The following is a 19,103-nucleotide window of genomic DNA, read 5'->3' as shown; positions in this document are numbered from 1 at the left end:
ATATTTATGCGTTTTCCGGAACTAACCTATTGACGAGATGCCGAAGTGCCAGTTGCTGTTTTCTGCTGTTTTTGGTTTCAGAAATCCTAGTAAGGAAATATTCTCGGAATCGGACGAAATCAACGCCGAAGATCTTAGAATCCCCGGAAGCATCCAGAACACCCGAGAGTCGCCAGAGGGGGGCCACAGGCCCACCAGACCATAGGTTGGCGCGGCCAAGGGGGGGCCCGCGCCCCCCTATGGTGTCGTCGCCTCGTTGACCTTCTGACGCCGCCTCTTCGCCTATTTAAGGGTCCTCGACCTAAAACCTCGATACGGAAAAGCCACGGTACGAGAAACCATCCAGAGCCGCCGCCATCGCGAAGCCAAGATCTGGGGGACAGGAGTCTCTGTTCCGGCACGCCGCCGGGACGGGGAAGTGCCCCCGGAAGGCTCCTCCATCGACACCACCGCCATCTTCATCAACGCTGCTGTCTCCCATGAGGAGGGAGTAGTTCTCCATCGAGGCTCGGGGCTGTACCGGTAGCTATGTGGTTCATCTCTCTCCTATGTACTTCAATACAATAATCTCATGAGCTGCCTTACATGATTGAGATTCATATGATGATGCTTGTAATCTAGATATCATTATGCTAGTCAAGTGAATTTTACTTATGTGATCTCCGGAGACTCCTTGTCCCACGTGTGTAAAGGTGACAGTGTGTGCACCGTGTGGGTCTCTTAGGCTATATTTCACAGAATACTTATTCACTGTTATGAATGGCATAGTGAAGTGCTTATTTATATCTCTTTATGATTGCAATGTGTTTTGTATCACAATTTATCTATGTGCTACTCTAGTGATGTTATTAAAGTAGTTTTATTCCTCCTGCACGGTGTAATGGTGACAGTGTGTGCATCCGTGTTAGTACTTGGCATAGGCTATGATTATAATCTCTTGTAGATTATGAAGTTAACTATTGCTATGATGGTATTGATGTGATCTATTCCTCCTACATAGTGTGAAGGTGACAGTGTGCATGCTATGTTAGTACTTGGTTTAGTCGTGTTGATCTTTCATGCACTCTAAGGTTATTTAAATATGAACATTGAATTGTGGAGCTTGTTAACTCCGGCATTGAGGGTTCGTGTAATCCTACGCAATGGTGTTCATCATCCAACAAGAGAGTGTAGAGTATGCATTTATCTATTCTGTTATGTGATCAAAGTTGAGAGTGTCCACTAGTGAAAGTCTAATCCCTAGGCCTTGTTCCTAAATATCGCTATCGCCGCTTGTTTCTTGTTTCTTTGCGTTACTACTGCTGCGTTACTACTGCTTGTTTACTGTCCTGGGCAAAGCACTTTTCTGGTGCCGTTGCTACTTCTTATTCATACCACCTGTATTTCACTATCTCTTCGCCGAACTAGTGCACCTATTAGGTGTGTTGGGGACACAAGAGACTTCTTGCTTTGTGGTTGCAGGGTTGCATGAGAGGGATATCTTTGACCTCTTCCTCCCTGAGTTCGATAAACCTTGGGTGATCCACTTAAGGGAAACTTGCTGCTGTTCTACAAACCTCTGCTCTTGGAGGCCCAACACTGTCTACAGGAAAAGGAGGGGGCGTAGACATCAAGCTATTTTCTGGCGCCGTTGCCGGGGAGGAAAGGTAAAAGGTACTCACACTCCGGATCTCGGCTACTAAGCTATTTTCCGGCGCCGTAAGTACTCGAAGCTATTTCCTTTAGATCCTGCAATTGCATCTTTTTGTTTCTTGTTAACACTAGTTAGGCATAATGGAAAACAACAAAAATATAAGAGATCTTTATGAACTTTATCTTGAATTAGGACATGATGTGTTTGAAGAGAGAATTAAAAAAACCATGGAACTTTATATGCATGCTAATGGGAATGTTATTAATATGAATGCTTTGAACACCATTGTTGCTAATGCTATGGAAAATTCTAAGCTTGGGGAAGCTGGCTTTGATGAGCATGATCTTTTTAGTCCCCCAAGCATTGAGGAAAAAATTTACTTTGATGATACTTTGCCTCCTATTTATGATGATTATAATGATAGTAGCCTTTTGGTACCACCTGTTATGGAGGATAAATTTGATTATGATTACAATATGCCTCCTATATTTGATGATGAGAATAATAATAATAGCTATTTTGTTGAATTTGCTCCCACTACAACTAATAAAATTGACTATGCTTATGTGGAGAGTAATAATTTTATGCATGAGACTCATGATAAGAATGTTTCATTTGATAGTTATATTGTTGAGTTTGCTCATGATACTACTGAAAGTTATTATGAGAGGGGAAAATATGGTTGTAGAAATTTTCATGTTATTAAAATGCCTCTCTATGTGCTGAAATTTTTGAAACTATACTTGTTTTATCTACCTATGCTTGTTACTTTGCTCTTCATGAACTTGTTTATTTACAAGATTCTTTTTCATAGGAAGCATGTTAGACTTAAAAGTGTTTCTAATTTGCCTCTTGATGCTCTCTTTTGCTTCAAATACTATTTCTTGCGAGTGCATCATCAAAACTGCTGAGCCCATCTTAATGGCTATAAAGAAAGAACTTCTTGGGAGATAACCCATGTGTTATTTTGCTACAGTATTTTGTTTTATATTTGTGTCTTGGAAGTTGTTTACTACTGTAGCAACCTCTCCTTATCTTAGTTTTGTGTTTTGTTGTGCCAAGTGAAGCCTCTAATCGAAGGTTGATACTAGATTTGGATTTCTGCGCAGAAACAGATTTCTATCTGTCACGAATCTGGGCTGTTTTCTCTGTAGGTAACTCAGAAAAATATGCCAATTTACGTGCGTGTTCCTCAGATATGTACGCAACTTTCATTAGTTTTGAGTTTTCTGATCTGAGCAACGGAAGTATTTATTAAAAATTCGTCTTTACGGACTGTTCTGTTTTGACAGATTCTGCCTTTTATTTCGCATTGCTTCTTTCGCTGTGTTGGGTGGATTTCTTTGTTCCATTACCTTCCAGTAGCTTTGAGCAATGTCCAGAAGTGTTAAGAATGATTGTGTCACCTCTGAACATGTGAGTTTTTGATTATGTACTAACCCCTCTAATGAAGTTTATGAGAAGTTTGGTGTGAAGGAAGTTTTCAAGGGTCAAGAGAGGAGGATGATATACTATGATCAAGAAGAGTGAAAGCTCTAAGCTTGGGGATGCCCCGGTGGTTCACCCCTGCATATATCAAGAAGACTCAAGCGTCTAAGCTTGGGGATGCCTTGGGCATCCCCTTCTTCATCGACAAATTATCAGGTTCCTTCTCTTGAAATTATATTTTTATTCGGTCACATCTTATGTACTTTACTTGGAGCGTTTGTGTGCTTTTGTTTTTTGTTTTTGTTTGAATAAATGCTTGTGTGGGAGAGAGACACGCTCCGCTGTAGCATATGGACAAATATGTCCTTAGGCTTTACTCATAGTATTCATGGCGAAGTTTCTTCTTCGTTAAATTGTTATATGGTTGGAATTGGAAAATGATACATGTAGTAATTGCTATAATGTCTTGGATAATGTGATACTTGGCAATTGTTGTGCTCATGTTTAAGCTCTTGCATCATATACTTTGCACCCATTAATGAAGAAATACATAGAGCATGCTAAAATTTGGTTTGCATATTTGGTCTCTCTAAGGTCTAGATAATTTCTAGTATTGAGTTTGAACAACAAGGAAGACGGTGTAGAGTCTTATAATGTTTACAATATGTCTTTTATGTGAGTTTTGCTGTACTAGTTCATCCTTGTGTTTGTTTCAAATAACCTTGCTAGCCTAAACCTTGTATCGAGAGGGAACACTTCTCATGCATCCAAATACTTGAGCCAACCACTATGCCAATTGTGTCCATCATACCTACCTACTACATGGTATTTCTCCGCCATTCCAAAGTAAATTGCTTGAGTGCTACCTTTAAATTTCCATTCTTCACCTTTACAATATATAGCTCATGGGACAAATAGCTTAAAAACTATTGTGGTATTGAATATGTACTTATGCACTTTATCTCTTATTAAGTTGTTCGTTGTGCGATAACCATGTTCACTGGGGACGCCATCAACTATTCTTTGTTGAATATCATGTGAGTTGCTATGCATGTCCGTCTTGTCTGAAGTAAGAGAGATCTACCACCTTAATGGTTGGAGCATACATATTGTTAGAGAAGAACATTGGGCCGCTAACTAAAGCCATGATTCATGGTGGAAGTTTCAGTTTTGGACAAATATCCTCAATCTCATATGAGAAAATTAATTGTTGTTACATGCTTATGCATAAAAGAGGAGTCCATTATCTGTTGTCTATGTTGTCCCGGTATGGATGTCTAAGTTGAGAATAATCAATAGCGAGAAATCCGATGCGAGCTTTCTCCTTAGACCTTTGTACAGGCGGCATAGAGGTACCCCATTGTGACACTTGGTTAAAACATGTGTATTGCGACGATCCGGTAATCCAAGCTAATTAGGACAAGGTGCGGGCACTATTAGTATACTATGCATGAGGCTTGCAACTTGTAAGATATAATTTACATAACACATATGCTTTATTACTACCGTTGACAAAATTGTTTCTTGTTTTCAAAATCAAAGCTCTAGCACAAATATAGCAATCGATGCTTTCCTCTTTGAAGGACCTTTCTTTTACTTTTATTGTTGAGTCAGTTCACCTATCTCTCTCCACCTCAAGAAGCAAACACTTGTGTGAACTGTGCATTGATTCCTACATACTTGCTTATTGCACTTGTTATATTACTCTATGTTGACAACTATCCATGAGATATACATGTTATAAGTTGAAAGCAACCGCTGAAACTTCATCTTCCTTTGTGTTGCTTCAATACCTTTACTTTGATTTATTGCTTTATGAGTTAACTCTTATGCAAGACTTATTGATGCTTGTCTTGAAGTACTATTCATGAAAAGTCTTTGCTATATGATTCACTTGTTTACTTATGTCATATACATTGTTTTGATCGCTGCATTCATTACATATGATTACAAATAGTATGATCAAGTTTATGATGGCATGTCACTCCAGAAATTATCTTTGTTATCGTTTACCTGCTCGGGACGAGCAGAAACTAAGCTTGGGGATGCTGATACGTCTCCGACGTATCGATAATTTCTTATGTTCCATGCCACATTATTGATGATATCTACATGTTTTATGCATACTTTATGTCATATTTATGCGTTTTCCGGAACTAACCTATTGACGAGATGCCGAAGTGCCGCTTGTCAAGTTTTCTGCTGTTTTTGGTTTCAGAAATCCTAGTAAGGAAATATTCTCGGAATCGGACGAAATCAACGCCGAAGATCTTAGAATCCCCGGAAGCATCCAGAACACCCGAGAGTCGCCAGAGGGGGGCCACAGGCCCACCAGACCATAGGTTGGCGCGGCCAAGGGGGGGCCCGCGCCCCCCTATGGTGTCGTCGCCTCGTTGACCTTCTGACGCCGCCTCTTCGCCTATTTAAGGGTCCTCGACCTAAAACCTCGATACGGAAAAGCCACGGTACGAGAAACCATCCAGAGCCGCCGCCATCGCGAAGCCAAGATCTGGGGGACAGGAGTCTCTGTTCCGGCACGCCGCCGGGACGGGGAAGTGCCCCCGGAAGGCTCCTCCATCGACACCACCGCCATCTTCATCAACGCTGCTGTCTCCCATGAGGAGGGAGTAGTTCTCCATCGAGGCTCGGGGCTGTACCGGTAGCTATGTGGTTCATCTCTCTCCTATGTACTTCAATACAATAATCTCATGAGCTGCCTTACATGATTGAGATTCATATGATGATGCTTGTAATCTAGATGTCATTATGCTAGTCAAGTGAATTTTACTTATGTGATCTCCGGAGACTCCTTGTCCCACGTGTGTAAAGGTGACAGTGTGTGCACCGTGTGGGTCTCTTAGGCTATATTTCACAGAATACTTATTCACTGTTATGAATGGCATAGTGAAGTGCTTATTTATATCTCTTTATGATTGCAATGTGTTTTGTATCACAATTTATCTATGTGCTACTCTAGTGATGTTATTAAAGTAGTTTTATTCCTCCTGCACGGTGTAATGGTGACAGTGTGTGCATCCGTGTTAGTACTTGGCATAGGCTATGATTATAATCTCTTGTAGATTATGAAGTTAACTATTGCTATGATGGTATTGATGTGATCTATTCCTCCTACATAGTGTGAAGGTGACAGTGTGCATGCTATGTTAGTACTTGGTTTAGTCGTGTTGATCTTTCATGCACTCTAAGGTTATTTAAATATGAACATTGAATTGTGGAGCTTGTTAACTCCGGCATTGAGGGTTCATGTAATCCTACGCAATGGTGTTCATCATCCAACAAGAGAGGGTAGAGTATGCATTTATCTATTCTGTTATGTGATCAAAGTTGAGAGTGTCCACTAGTGAAAGTCTAATCCCTAGGCCTTGTTCCTAAATACTGCTATCGCTGCTTGTTTACTGTTTTACTGCGTTACTACTGCTGCGTTACTACTGCTTGTTTACTGTCCTGGGCAAAGCACTTTTCTGGTGCCGTTGCTACTACTTATTCATACCACCTGTATTTCACTATCTCTTCGCCGAACTAGTGCACCTATTAGGTGTGTTGGGGACACAAGAGACTTCTTGCTTTGTGGTTGCAGGGTTGCATGAGAGGGATATCTTTGACCTCTTCCTCCCTGAGTTCGATAAACCTTGGGTGATCCACTTAAGGGAAACTTGCTGCTGTTCTACAAACCTCTGCTCTTGGAGGCCCAACACTGTCTACAGGAAAAGGAGGGGGCGTAGACATTAGGGGTTTCGCGACGAAGGCTATTTGTAGGCGGAAGGGCAGGTCAAGGGGCGTCGCGAGGGGCCCAGGAGACAGGCCGGCACGGCCAAGACCTGGGCCGCGCCGCCCTACCTCCTGGCCACCTCGTGGCCCCACTTCGTTGACTCTTCGGTCTTCTGGAAGCTTCGTGTGAAAATAGGCCCCTGGGCGTTGATTTCGTCCAATTCCGAGAATATTTCCTTACTAGGATTTCTGAAACCAAAAATAGCAGAAAACAACAACTGGCTCTTCGGCATCTCGTTAATAGGTTAGTTCCAGAAAATGCATAAATATGACATAAAGTATGCATAAAACATGTAGATATCATCAATAATGTGGCATGGAACATAAGAAATTATCGATACGTCGGAGACGTATCATGCCTTTCTCCGCAAGCTTCCTCAATATGCACCCTACATCATGCGGTTGATTTGCCTCAAATGGGATCAAGCTGGGCGTGGATACCTTATCACCCAATGCAGCCTCATCACCACTCACCATATGCGCATCCCCATCGTCAAGACCAACAAGAAGCCAAGGTTTGGCCCCGTTTCCTCCAAGGACAAGGATTAAGACATTGAGGAGGCCGATAGTGATGACTCCGACTATGTGATGCAGTCCATCAAGACCAAAGGGTGGTTCAAGAAGCACACCGCGCGCCTCAAGATGTCATTTTGCTTCAAGGAAGACCTCCAAGACCGGATGTACGACACCCACTTCCAAAACAACAAGATCCGTCAACGTCAAAAGGCCATGATGGTCCATATGAACATTCCCGTATCCGATGGCTCCGAGAACATCATCACCCCTCCGGAGGAGTGGAAATCCAAGCACAAGTGGACAAGCTCCAAAGACCCCATCACCGAGGAGGACTGTTGGGTCCGCGCTTCTCCGCCACCTCATGGCAAGGCTCAAGTTGAAGATGATGAGGATGAAGAGGAAGATGAGGAGGAAGATGAGGAGGATGATGACGAGGACGAGGAGGATGACGGCGATGAGTGATCTCCATGGGATGCTAGCATGCCTCTTTTCCCTTTTTGGTGTTCTGATGCCAAAGGGGGAGAAGATGTTCTATTAGGAAAACGGGATTTGCATGGGGATGCCAAGCGCTTGGTGCTTCTTTTTGGTCTTTTCGGCCTTGGCATCGTTTTACCCCTAGTTACCAGAGACTTTATTCGTATTCGTGTGCTTTGCTACTTGCTACTCTATTTGTGGGTCTCCCACCCCGGTTTGTAATAAGACCTCTTATTAGTAGCCTATGTGGTTTTCGGTATTCATCTATCATGGCTACACCATCTAGTTGGAGGCATAATTGTTGGAGTTTGGGTTTTCTCCAGGAAAATGTATGACTCATGCACTCAAACTCCTTGTATCGTAATGTGTTTCCTCTAGTTGTGCATATGCTATGATCTATGTCATATATCCTCATTGCATATGTGCTTGGTTTGTCAAATCTAGGGGGAGTTATGTACCTAGGATGTTGTGCATTTGTATTCAAATGCATATTCAAACTATGCACACATCTAGGGGGAGCTCCGTCTATGTTTTGCTAATCTTGGATCTTACCATAATATCTTGTGCTATATCACAAATTCTTGTGTTGTCATCAAACACCAAAAAGGGGGAGATTGAAAGAGCAAGATCTATCCATAAGTGTTTTGTGTGTTTGCTGACAACAATCGAATGTATTTCACCATGTGCATAGTTTGTTTTGCAAAGATTTGCAGGTGCACGGTGGCCTCGTTGATCATCTCAGGACTAGAAGACTCAAGATTAGTTGATAGTTTTCTGGTTTTGTGTGTGTATCGCGAGGCGACGTGGCTGGAGAGGAAAAGAAGAAAAACCAGTTCTAGCTTGACTGGAAGTACCGGTACCAATAGCGGTAGTACCGCTATCACTACTGGTACCGGTAGCTGACACCGCTCTGACATTGCACGTGGAAAAGTTTGTAGAAGGCATTACGGTACCTTTACGGTACCTCAAGCGTTAGTACCGCTCCCAAGCGGTACTTCCGACATGGTACCGCACAGGCACCGTATATACCGATACGACACTAACGCCCTAGTACCGCGAGGAGTACAGTAGCTCCCAGCGACCCTTACGGTACCTAAGCGGTACCGGAAGCGGTAGTACCGCTTGTACCCCACGTGACACTTCTGCAAGCCGATTCAAAACTCAGAGCGGTAGTTGCAATCCTATGAGCGGTAGTACCAGTTGTGCAGGAACTGCACATAATGGTTGGATTTGAGGGCCCCTATAAAAGGGGGCCTTCTTCCCCAGCTCGACCTAAGTCTTCTCTTTCTCTCTCGTCCATTGTTGTTGAGCTCAATTTCTTGAGGATTTCCCTCCCCATCCAACCAATCATGCCCAAACTATGAGGGTTGGTGGAGGAGACCCCGATCTATAATTCTACCAAAAGAGATTTCACCAATACCACCTAATCCTTAGTGGATGTTGATGTTAGGGTTTCTCTTGTGGGACTCCTTGGAGATGTGCTCCTATGAAGGCTAGCTTGGAGTTGTGCTAGCCCCATAGGGTGTTGGGATCCTCCGTCGTTGTGAAGCTCACCCCAACCTTGTGAACGAACCGCCGCCTCGACTGGCTACTTAGTGGAGAAGGGAAAGCCGTGGGGTTTTCTCGAGGAATAAGGTAAGGCCTGTGTGGCCGTTGGACCTTTGTGGTCCACACCTCCTCAATGCAGACGTACTCCCTTTTGTGGGAGGAACTTCGGGAAACACATCATGTCTCCTCTTCGTTCCCGGTTGTCCTGCTCCTCTCTCATACTCCTTTGTGGTTCCTTTACTTGTTGTGTTGCATAACATCATCCTAGGTTCACCGTAGCCACTAAAGCTTTCACCTTTAGTTCCGCATCGCATATAAAACTGAAAAAGACATAAAAAATTGGGTAGCGCCTATTCACACCCTCTAGTCGCGCCTACGATCATTCACTAGCACACAATGGAAGAGCGGGGGGGGGGGGCTGAGTCTCTCCTTCCATTCTGTGTGGGTTTGAGGAGTCCCGGGAGAAAGACGGGGGTTGATGAAGAGTAAATACACTTGGCGTACCTAAACTTGGCACACTTACCCGCATCAGTCACCGTACACATAAATACTCAATATATGTTAACTAAACACGACCGAGTGGTTGTATCGGTCACTGGCGAGCGTACAACGTGTATTTTGCTGGTGTGGCCTACATTTGATCTGAGTTGACCGTCCACATTGTAACTTTTTTTTTGGAAAAGACCCCCCGAATCCTCTTTCTTCCTCCCTTTCCACTCGTTCCTACACACGCATGGGAGAGGCTATTGCCACCGTCCCGTCGCGCCACCATTCCAGCCTCCCCGGGACCAATTGGTGCGGCCGTTGACTCAGGATGTAGGCCTGCATCCTTGCATCGGGGGAAGCCCCAAATCAAACGAATCACCGGCGTGTTCCTGAAGTCCAGTCGTCGCTTTCGTCGATTGTGCCATCGCCACGGAGCCTCCTTCTGCCTCCCTCAACCTCGTTGTCGCATTCAAGCTGAGAATCCGGTCTAGATGGACCTCATCCGCTCATCCCTCACTCCACCATGCCTTTCCTTGGGGGGTTTGGAGGGGCGTGCGTCGGCGGTCCACATATGCGCACGCTGGCGTCAAGGCACCATGGGGAGCCAGCCATGACGAACGGCGAGAATAAACCCAAGGCTCCACGGCGCACAAACCAACCTCCACGCGTCCGCCGCCGCTGATGTTCACTACAGGAATGGGAGGCTATGCCGAGGGCCAGGCTATACGCCGACGGCCAAAAGTCGGGGCCGTCGGCGTATGGCCCGGCCAGGCCAGCCTGCCCTTTCAACACTCGGCGAAACGTGGCCGTCGGCGTAGCGACCTCTACGCCGAGGGCAGCCCTCGGCATATCTTTGGCCCTAGGCGTAGACAGGGCTACGCCGACGGCCACCCTCGGCGTAGGCTATTTTTCAAATTTGTCTAATTTTGTAAAAATCATAACTAATTCATATGATGTCAGAAAAATGCGTATGAGGTATCAAAATGTTCAGAAAAACATCCTCTATCCATTTATGTCAAAATCATGCATATTTAAATCATGTAGAATAACATGTTAACATAGAAACAATTCAATCACTTTCTTATATGTTCTCAGGTCCCGTTTTAGCCAGATGGCAATTTAAACGAAGTCAGAAAATCTCGCGGAGCCGCATGACATCATTTTATGTGTCCTAGTAACCACTCCAAAAGATGGAATTGGGATACAACAATTATTTTGGAAAACCCTTCACGAACAGGGCTATCAAGTCCGGATTTCTATGGCTTTTAGGGCAATGAGTAGGAAACGGCCCGTGACACCGCATAGTTTGTCGGAACGAGACCATATTTGGCACGTGCGTGGTCCCTGGGATGGGAAGCAATGCCCCGGGAGCGCATTTCCAATCCGACACATGGGCGATGGTTTTTTCATTTTCGGGGTGCCAAAACAGGTTTTTTTGTGAAGGAACTACATGGGGCGCATTTTAGTATTGCGCGAGACCTCTGCGTAGTGGTAGGACACCGCCTTCGCACCCCATATCACATGCCATATGTGCGCGCTAGCTATCTGGGAATCCATGCGGCTTCCTGCGGTGTCCCGCCGAATCCGCTGGAAAGTGACCGGATTTGAACTAGGGCTACACTTTCCGTCGCTCAATAAATTCCGCAAAAATTGTTTTTAGGTCTATGACATATCAGTTTATGTGCTAATTTTTGTCCGTTTAGCGCGATGGTAAACGGGTGCACCAGCGCGCCCGGTACGGCCATACCGCATCTCCGTGGGGGCCCCTTTTGGCCAAATGACAATTTAAACAAAGTCAGAAAATCCCGCGGAGCCGCATGGCGTCATTTTATGTGTCCTAGTAACCACTCCAAAAGTCGGAATTAGGATACGGAAATTATTTTGGAAAACCCTTCACAAACAGGGCTATCACGTCCGAAGTTCTATGGCTTTTAGGTCAAATGAGTAGGAAACGGCCCGTGACACCGCATAGTTTGTCGGAACGAGGCCATATTTGGCACGTGCGTGGTCCCTGGGATGGGAAGCAAGGCCCCGGGAGCGGATTTCCAATCCGACCCATGGGCGATGGTTTTTTCATTTTCGGGGTGCCAAAACGGGTTTTTTTTGTGAAGGAACTACATAAGTCGCATTTTAGTATTGCGCGAGACCTCTGCGTAGTGGTAGGACACCGCCTTCGCACCACATATCACATGCCATATGTGCGCGCTAGCTATCTGGGAATCCATGCGACTTCCTGCGGTGTCCCGCCGAATCCGCTGGAAAGTGACCGGATTTGAACTAGGGCTACACTTTCCGTCGCCCAATAAATTCCGCAAAAAATGTTTTTAGGTCTATGACATATCAATTTATGTGCCAATTTTTGTCCGTTTAGCGCGATGGTAAACGGGTGCACCAGCGCGCCCGGTACGGACATACCGCATCTCCGTGGGGGCCCGTTTTGGCCAAATGACAATTTAAACAAAGTCAGAAAATCCCGCGGAGCCGCATGGCGTCATTTTATGTGTTCTAGTAACTACTCCAAAAGTCAGAATTAGGATACGGCAATTATTTTGGAAAACCCTTCACAAACAGGGCTATCACGTCCGGAGTTCTATGGCTTTTAGGGCAAATGAGTAGGAAACGGCCCGTGACACCGCATAGTTTGTCGGAACGAGGCCATATTTGGCATGTGCGTGGTCCCTAGGATGGGAAGCAAGGCCCCGGGAGCGGATTTCCAATCCGACCGATGGGCGATGGTTTTTTCATTTTCGGGGTGCCAAAACGGGTTTATTTTGTGAAGCAGCTACATGAGGCGCATTTTAGTATTGCGCGAGACCTCCGCGTAGTGGTAGGACACCGCCTTCGCACCACATATCACATGTCATATGTGCGCGCTAGCTATCTGGGAATCCATGCGGCTTCCTGCGGTGTCCCGCCGAATCCGCTGGAAACTGACCGGATTTGAACTAGGGGTACACTTTCCGTCGCTCAATAAATTCCGCAAAAAATGTTTTTATGTCTATAACACATCACTTTATGTGCTAATTTTTGTCCGTTTAGCGTGTTGGCGAACGGTGCACCAGCCCGCCCGATACGGCCATTTCGCATCTCGCGAGGGGGCTGTTTTGGCCACATGGCAAATTGGGCGTCATATTTGGATTCCTCTAATTTTTAGGTTCAAATGATGATATATATGTTATATTTAGATTCCTCTCATTTTTCTGATCGATTTAGACATATTATTTGTGGAATTTTGATTTTCCGATTTAAAGATATTAATTATTCAATATTAAATAGAAAAAAGACCAAAAAATAAAATCATTTTATTTTTATTTGAATTCAATATTATTATTACTTATATATATTCATTGTTGTCTACTTAAGTAATTGTTTGGGATTCAAAAATAAAGAAGTGTGCATCACGGTTCAAGGGTTAATAGGGTTGATATGCTATTATTATCAGCAAGAGGTGTCAATTCTATAATGGAAGCTCATCCGAATGGAACCAAGAAGTTAAGCGTGCTGAGGCTGGAGTAGTGTGAGGATGGGTGACCGACTGGGAAGTTTAACCATGATTGTAATTTGACATAAGATTAAGTGTAGTTAGAGTTAAGAGTGTATTGGGTGAAAGATAAACAAGTAAAAAAAAGAAAAAAAGGAAAAAATTGTGTAAAAGAAATTAAAATTTTAAAAAATTTAAAAGTCTATGCCTAGGGTTTTGCCGTCGGCATATAGAAAAAAATATTTTTTTTTCGAATTTTTTTTTTTGAATTTTTTTGGAAACGGGAAATTTGAATTTTTTAAAAGTCTATGCCGAGGGTTTTGCCGTCGGCGTAGCGTGCTACGCCGAGGGGCGGGCTACGCCGACGGCGATAGTGCCTTTGCCGAGGGACTTACACGCCGAGGAGCTATGCCGAGGGCGGCCCTCGGCATAGCCTACGCCGAGGGCCAAAGCATGCTACGCCGAGGGTTCCCGGCCCTCGGCATATAGCCCCATTCCTGTAGTGGTTGTCGCATTGGCCTGGCGTTTCTTGCCGTGCCCTTTCTAGCCGGTAGCGAGCGACCATAGCACGACGCGGGCGCGTGGTGCAGGGGTGGTGCCTCCGCGCCACGCTCCTCTACAAGGCGGTGTCACCCTGCAGGTCACGCCTCCGAGGTTCATCCTCGTCAGCAGATTCCTTTTCCTTTTTTAAAATTTTCAATTTAGCCCATTAAATTTTTGTTATTCAAAAATAGCCCCTCTAAACGGTAGTGGCTGACACGTGGGGTCAGATGTAGGCTACGCCAGCAAAATACGACGTTGCACGCTTACCAGTGACCGATACGACCACTAAGAGCATCTCCAACAGACGCGACAAAAGACGTGCGCGCTAAATAAACCGCTAGTTTGGTGCGCGCGGGAGCCCGCGTGAACCTCCAGCGGGCGCACGAAAACGCTGCGCGCGTTAAAAGATTTGCCGCGCCCACTCTTCTGCGCTATCCCGCGCGGGAAAGTTGCCGCTTCGGCTACTGCGCGCGCTATAAACGACACGCGCGCCGCTGAAACTTCACCGCCCGTGTGTCGCTCCACCGTTTCGCGCATCGCTCTGCCTCCCATGTCGCACGAGCACTGTCGCTCCGCCTCTGCCGATGCGATGCCTCCTGCCGCTCCTCCTCCGGCTACCGCGGCGTTCGTGTGCGGCCAAGCGGCCGCTTCGACGCAGAGATTCGCTCCTGCGAGGAGCGCATCCGCCTCGGCACGTTCGAGACGGCGCATGAGGCGGCCCGCGCCTACGATGCCGTCGCATGGCGCCTCGGCCGCTGCCGCCGCACAATGAATTTCCACGATGTGTGGACGCGGGAGCAGGCGGAGGCGCTCGCGCCGCCGTCGCCGGCTGTCACACGCTGCATAATAACTTTCGCCATTCTGCGCGCTGCATAATACATTATTCGACGGAGGAACGTATTACGCGCCAGAGCACGCGCTGCATAATACAGCGTCCGGCGGAGGAAAAACTAGAGGCAAAATTTTTAGTCAGTGATGCTCTAAGAGCATCTCTAACAGAGCCCGTAAATCCCACCGGAACCGAACTTTTCCGGCGGATTTACGGGTTCGGGCCGAAACTGGCGCAAATCAGCGCCCGAAAAAGTGGGCCGACCCGAATTGGAAGTTCAGGGGCCCGAACAAATCGCCGCATGACCCCTATTAAAAGGGTTCGCCGAGGGGAGTTCGGGTCGCAAACCCTACTCCCCTCCGCCGTCTTCTCTTCCTCCGCCGCCGCCAGTCCCCCGCTCCGACGAGCAATCCACGCGCAGCCAGCCACCGCACCTCCAACCTCTGCCGCACGATGGCCTCCCGTGGAGGTGCTGGCAGCCCAGCCGCCGGATTGGGTGGCGGGGAGTCGCCGCCGCGTCCGCCCGTATTCCGCACCGAGGAGGAGCGGCGGAAATGGGTCCGCTCGGAGGGCGCGCGCAAGCGCAGCGCCCGCCGGTGGACCAACAGGGGGCTCACGCCCCCGGGGAAGCTCGCCAAGTACGCGCTAGGAGGCGAGGGGTCCTCCACCGGCGGTTCGCGACGCCTCCGTTGGTTCGAGTCGGAGGAAGAAGAGGAGGAGTCGGAGGAGGAAGAGTCAGAGGAGGAGGAGGAGGAGGAAGAAGAGGAGGAGGAGGCGGAGCTGGCTGTCGTCGCGCAGACGGCGGTGACGGTCGTGTCCGCCGAGGACTATGTCCACGACGACGAGGAGGAGGACGCGGTTGTCGCTCAGGTGGCGGCCGTGTCCGCCGCGGAGGCCCGTCGACGCTGGCGCCGCGACGAGGCCGACGCCGTCCGGCAGGTCCAGGAATACGAGGCGGCGCGCCGTGAAGAACGCGCCCGCCGCTTCCAGCAGGAGATCGTCGAGCTCGACGACGACTAGGAGCTCCAAGCATCCGCCGCCTCGCCTTCCACCGCCACCACCGCCGACGTCGCGCGTAGAGGCCGCCTGGCCGATTTTTGGGCAAAATTAGATCGCGCTGCTGCGGATATTAGTTAATTTACGTTATTAGTTTGAATTATGTAGTGTTTGGTGCTCAATCGGAGCAACAACTATCGTCTATTTGTGTTCATCGATGAATTCTCCCGCGAGATTTCCGATTACATGTTTTCAGTTCGTGTTTTACGGTTTCTGTTCTGCGCCACTGCTAAAAACGGACAAACTCTCGTTTTCGGGAGACTGAATCCTTCCTTTTCGGTTTGCGTTTTTTCGGGCTAGGCTAGAAATGCTCTAAGCTGTGTAGGGTAGGTGAGGCGGGCAAGCATGCCATGTTAGATACCCAGCGTTTATGGAGTAGCCGATGAGTTCCGCTTCTGGGTTGGCGCACTATTAGGTCCAGGTCCAGCGTCTAAACTGGCCCAGCCCAACGTTATAACAAGTCAGGCCCAATATGCTAACTTGCCGGTCCAATACGAACCCAACAAGCTGAGCTTATGTTTGCTTCGGGAAACCCTAGCCCACCAGCACCGTTATATAGGAGACGCTCTCGTCCCTCTCTTTTCGCCGCCTCCGGCATCCTGTGCAAATCGTCCTCTGGTTCGCAAGGCTCGGCGATTTTCCTTGCATCCCAAAATCTTCCGCTCGTTCGATCTTTTTTCCCTCTTCTGCCTGCGTTGTTAGATCTAATCTGAGGCTGTGATGATGAAAAATACCTACCTATTTTCTGAAGGATCTCGATCCCTCTGCAGAGAAACCAATCTATTTGTCTGAGCCTTCTAAGATCTTTGTAACTTCTGCAATCTGTTGCTACTAGATGCTTTCGTAATTTTCTTTGGTTCTTTTTTGCCCTTTAATTACTGTTGGAAAATCGCAAGATTTGTCGAGTTGATGTGATGATAACCTTTCACAGAAAATCGTGTTGACTAAAATTACAGACTACAATTATCTGATCAACTCCTGAAATCTTTGCTGAACTGATCTTTTCTCATGTTCCTCTAATTCTTCACCTCTTCTATTGGTGATGCGAAATCCTAATCTGAATAGACTTCGTGCTAGTATGTCCCGTTTTGTCTTATTGTTAATAATGCCGTCCGTGCACAACAAGCCGATGCTCTGGATGAGAAGAGGAAGGAAGCATGGTAATGTTCACGGAGATTGACTGAACTTGGTCTGCATGTCTGCTCGCCCTGACGCTTTCGGGCTTTGATCTCGCGGGCCTGGATTTGACGCACATTGTTTACTCATACCATCTTAAACATCCTGCAGCGTTTGCACAACGCACGGCCCTGCCTGCTTCTAATGGGTAGACTGCAGTCAGTTTCTGTTATTCTTTACATGGTAGGAAGAAAAGCTAGGAAATACTTTACACAGGAAAGTGCATGGCAACGTTGGAAATAATCTGATTGTTGGCGTTCGTTTTGACTGTGCACCTAGCCGAATTGTTTAGTACTGTGGTAATAGACTTCAATGCTCAAATATCAAATTATTCAGAAGATAGGGATAGGCAGTTGTTTGAGATGCAGTACGTTTTAAGTAGTATTTGAAAACAAGTAGCATCGATCAATCTATTATTGTTCTTGTATTCATTCATTCGTCTCTGTTTGTAGTGTCTTATTATGATTTTTGAGCTGTGATGATACATTGTGGACTAGAGTTTCTGATACTGCCACTTCTGTAGTATTTGAAGACAAACCCTTGGCTGTCTGAGCTCCAGGATTTACCAAATCTGTTTGTTTTAGATTTGATCGACCTTGTCTTTTAAGGTGTCATGGGTCCATTACCAATTCCAGAGGATGATTTAAGTTCCTCATGGTGTAATGGCTCGGACGCGACACCCGATTCTTTGATGTGTGGTATATCCTGATTGGTGGCTTTCATTGTGCCAGCTGATCTTGGAAACGCCACGTATAATTAAATGTTTATTTTGACTATTTGGTTCAGTTATATATAAAATAAAGTAGGTTGAACTTTGAAAGTGGAAGTGTTGGCTCTGGCGACATTGTCATAAGTTCTTTAGATAGATTCTTCAAAATTATGCGATACTCATTTCAGCCTGAAGCTTATTTTGTTGAATATATGTGGATGATGATATCACAAGTAAAATACAGTTATCCCTGTCTTACTTCTTCGGAAGGGTGCTGAGTATACTTTATAATCTGACACATCCACCTCATTGGACATTGTTGTTTTGACTTTCGTATACTGGACTGGGATGATTGATATTTGGTCTCGTTCGTCGTAACTGGCATTTGTTTGCCTTGCCGACTACCCAAATTCTGAGTCCTATGTGTATATATTTGTTTTCATTGTATTTAATGATTTGTTGCTGTTGATTAAACTAGATATATCGACAAGCATAGGAATTGTATAGGATTTGGTTCCTATGGGAAAATTTCCTATACATGTTGTTTGATTCATAGGAACATATCCTATAGGAAAAATTCCTATGGGAATCTTGTAGTCTAATTCCTATAGGAAAAAAGCATTTGCTCATACCGCATGAAAAAATTCCTTTGCTACAATCAAACACACTTCATCTTCCTATAGGATTCAAATAGACATGTCATTCCAATCCTATGGCTTTCCTATTCCTATGCTTTTCCTATCCTTTAAATCAAAGGAGCCCTAAAATTTGTCTCCAAATTTTGTTTGTTATTGCTCTATTTTAAATATTTTTCACTAGTTGATCTAATAAAGAAATAATTCTCCCTTTGTACCAATATATAATCTGCTATACTGCCAATGCTGATAAAAATCTGCGTCAAACTATATTACTGTCTGCTTCGCAGCTGTCTAAAATTTGGCTCCAAATATTGTTTGTTATTGTTTTTCACTAGTTGATCTAATAAATAATTAATTCTCCCTTTGTACCAATATATAATCTGCTAAAAACAATTTTGAGAATTAATTATCTTTTAAAGGTTGCCATGTTATTGTTTCTGAAATTGTAGGATTTAATGTCATGTTCAATGTTGCCTATTGTACTGTCTCTTGTAACTCTAAATCAAAATGAAGGATTATCTGTTGCCATTTCTTAGGCAGTCACATGTACTATCTGGAGATGCTATGTAGGCTGGCAGATGATTTTTCAGGTCCAATAGGATCATAGTGGATTTTGGGGAAGGCCAGCTCCTTCACAGTTGATTGATTTCTCTTCCATCCATTTAATTTGTTTTTTTTGATTCGTGATGCAATGATGATTCATTTAGGTTTTTGAGTGGTGGCAATTGTCACCGTGAGCCCACAAACCAAAAACGACTTCTCTTTCCACTGAGCATTGCCTTGATTCATCTATCCCT

General features: G+C 45.6%; 8 non-coding genes across 8 annotated transcripts; all 8 read left to right on the top strand.

The window, feature by feature from the left end:
- Positions 1-16,491: 16,491 nt before the first annotated feature.
- LOC127346273 (small nucleolar RNA R41) lies at positions 16,492-16,583 on the top strand. The gene has a single exon (XR_007879441.1). It is a non-coding gene; the product is annotated as a small nucleolar RNA R41 (small nucleolar RNA).
- Positions 16,584-16,687: 104 nt separating this feature from the next.
- Positions 16,688-16,760, top strand: LOC127346287 (small nucleolar RNA Z155). The gene has a single exon (XR_007879452.1). It is a non-coding gene; the product is annotated as a small nucleolar RNA Z155 (small nucleolar RNA).
- Positions 16,761-16,927: 167 nt separating this feature from the next.
- LOC127346315 (small nucleolar RNA snoR100) lies at positions 16,928-17,040 on the top strand. The gene has a single exon (XR_007879482.1). It is a non-coding gene; the product is annotated as a small nucleolar RNA snoR100 (small nucleolar RNA).
- A 385-nt stretch (positions 17,041-17,425) lies between these two features.
- On the top strand, positions 17,426-17,519 carry LOC127346289 (small nucleolar RNA Z157/R69/R10). Its single transcript, XR_007879454.1, has one exon. It is a non-coding gene; the product is annotated as a small nucleolar RNA Z157/R69/R10 (small nucleolar RNA).
- A 64-nt stretch (positions 17,520-17,583) lies between these two features.
- LOC127346316 (small nucleolar RNA snoR80) lies at positions 17,584-17,717 on the top strand. Its single transcript, XR_007879483.1, has one exon. It is a non-coding gene; the product is annotated as a small nucleolar RNA snoR80 (small nucleolar RNA).
- A 161-nt stretch (positions 17,718-17,878) lies between these two features.
- Positions 17,879-17,971, top strand: LOC127346275 (small nucleolar RNA R38). The gene has a single exon (XR_007879443.1). It is a non-coding gene; the product is annotated as a small nucleolar RNA R38 (small nucleolar RNA).
- A 37-nt stretch (positions 17,972-18,008) lies between these two features.
- LOC127346288 (small nucleolar RNA Z43) lies at positions 18,009-18,088 on the top strand. Its single transcript, XR_007879453.1, has one exon. It is a non-coding gene; the product is annotated as a small nucleolar RNA Z43 (small nucleolar RNA).
- A 903-nt stretch (positions 18,089-18,991) lies between these two features.
- On the top strand, positions 18,992-19,083 carry LOC127346292 (small nucleolar RNA Z152/R70/R12). Its single transcript, XR_007879457.1, has one exon. It is a non-coding gene; the product is annotated as a small nucleolar RNA Z152/R70/R12 (small nucleolar RNA).
- The last annotated feature ends 20 nt before the right edge of the window (positions 19,084-19,103 follow it).

Source organism: Lolium perenne, chromosome 3 (genome assembly GCF_019359855.2).
Source record: "Lolium perenne isolate Kyuss_39 chromosome 3, Kyuss_2.0, whole genome shotgun sequence".
Classification (NCBI taxonomy): domain Eukaryota; kingdom Viridiplantae; phylum Streptophyta; class Magnoliopsida; order Poales; family Poaceae; genus Lolium; species Lolium perenne.
The sequence above is the reverse complement of the archived record's forward strand: the minus strand, read 5'-3'. Positions and strand labels throughout refer to the sequence as shown.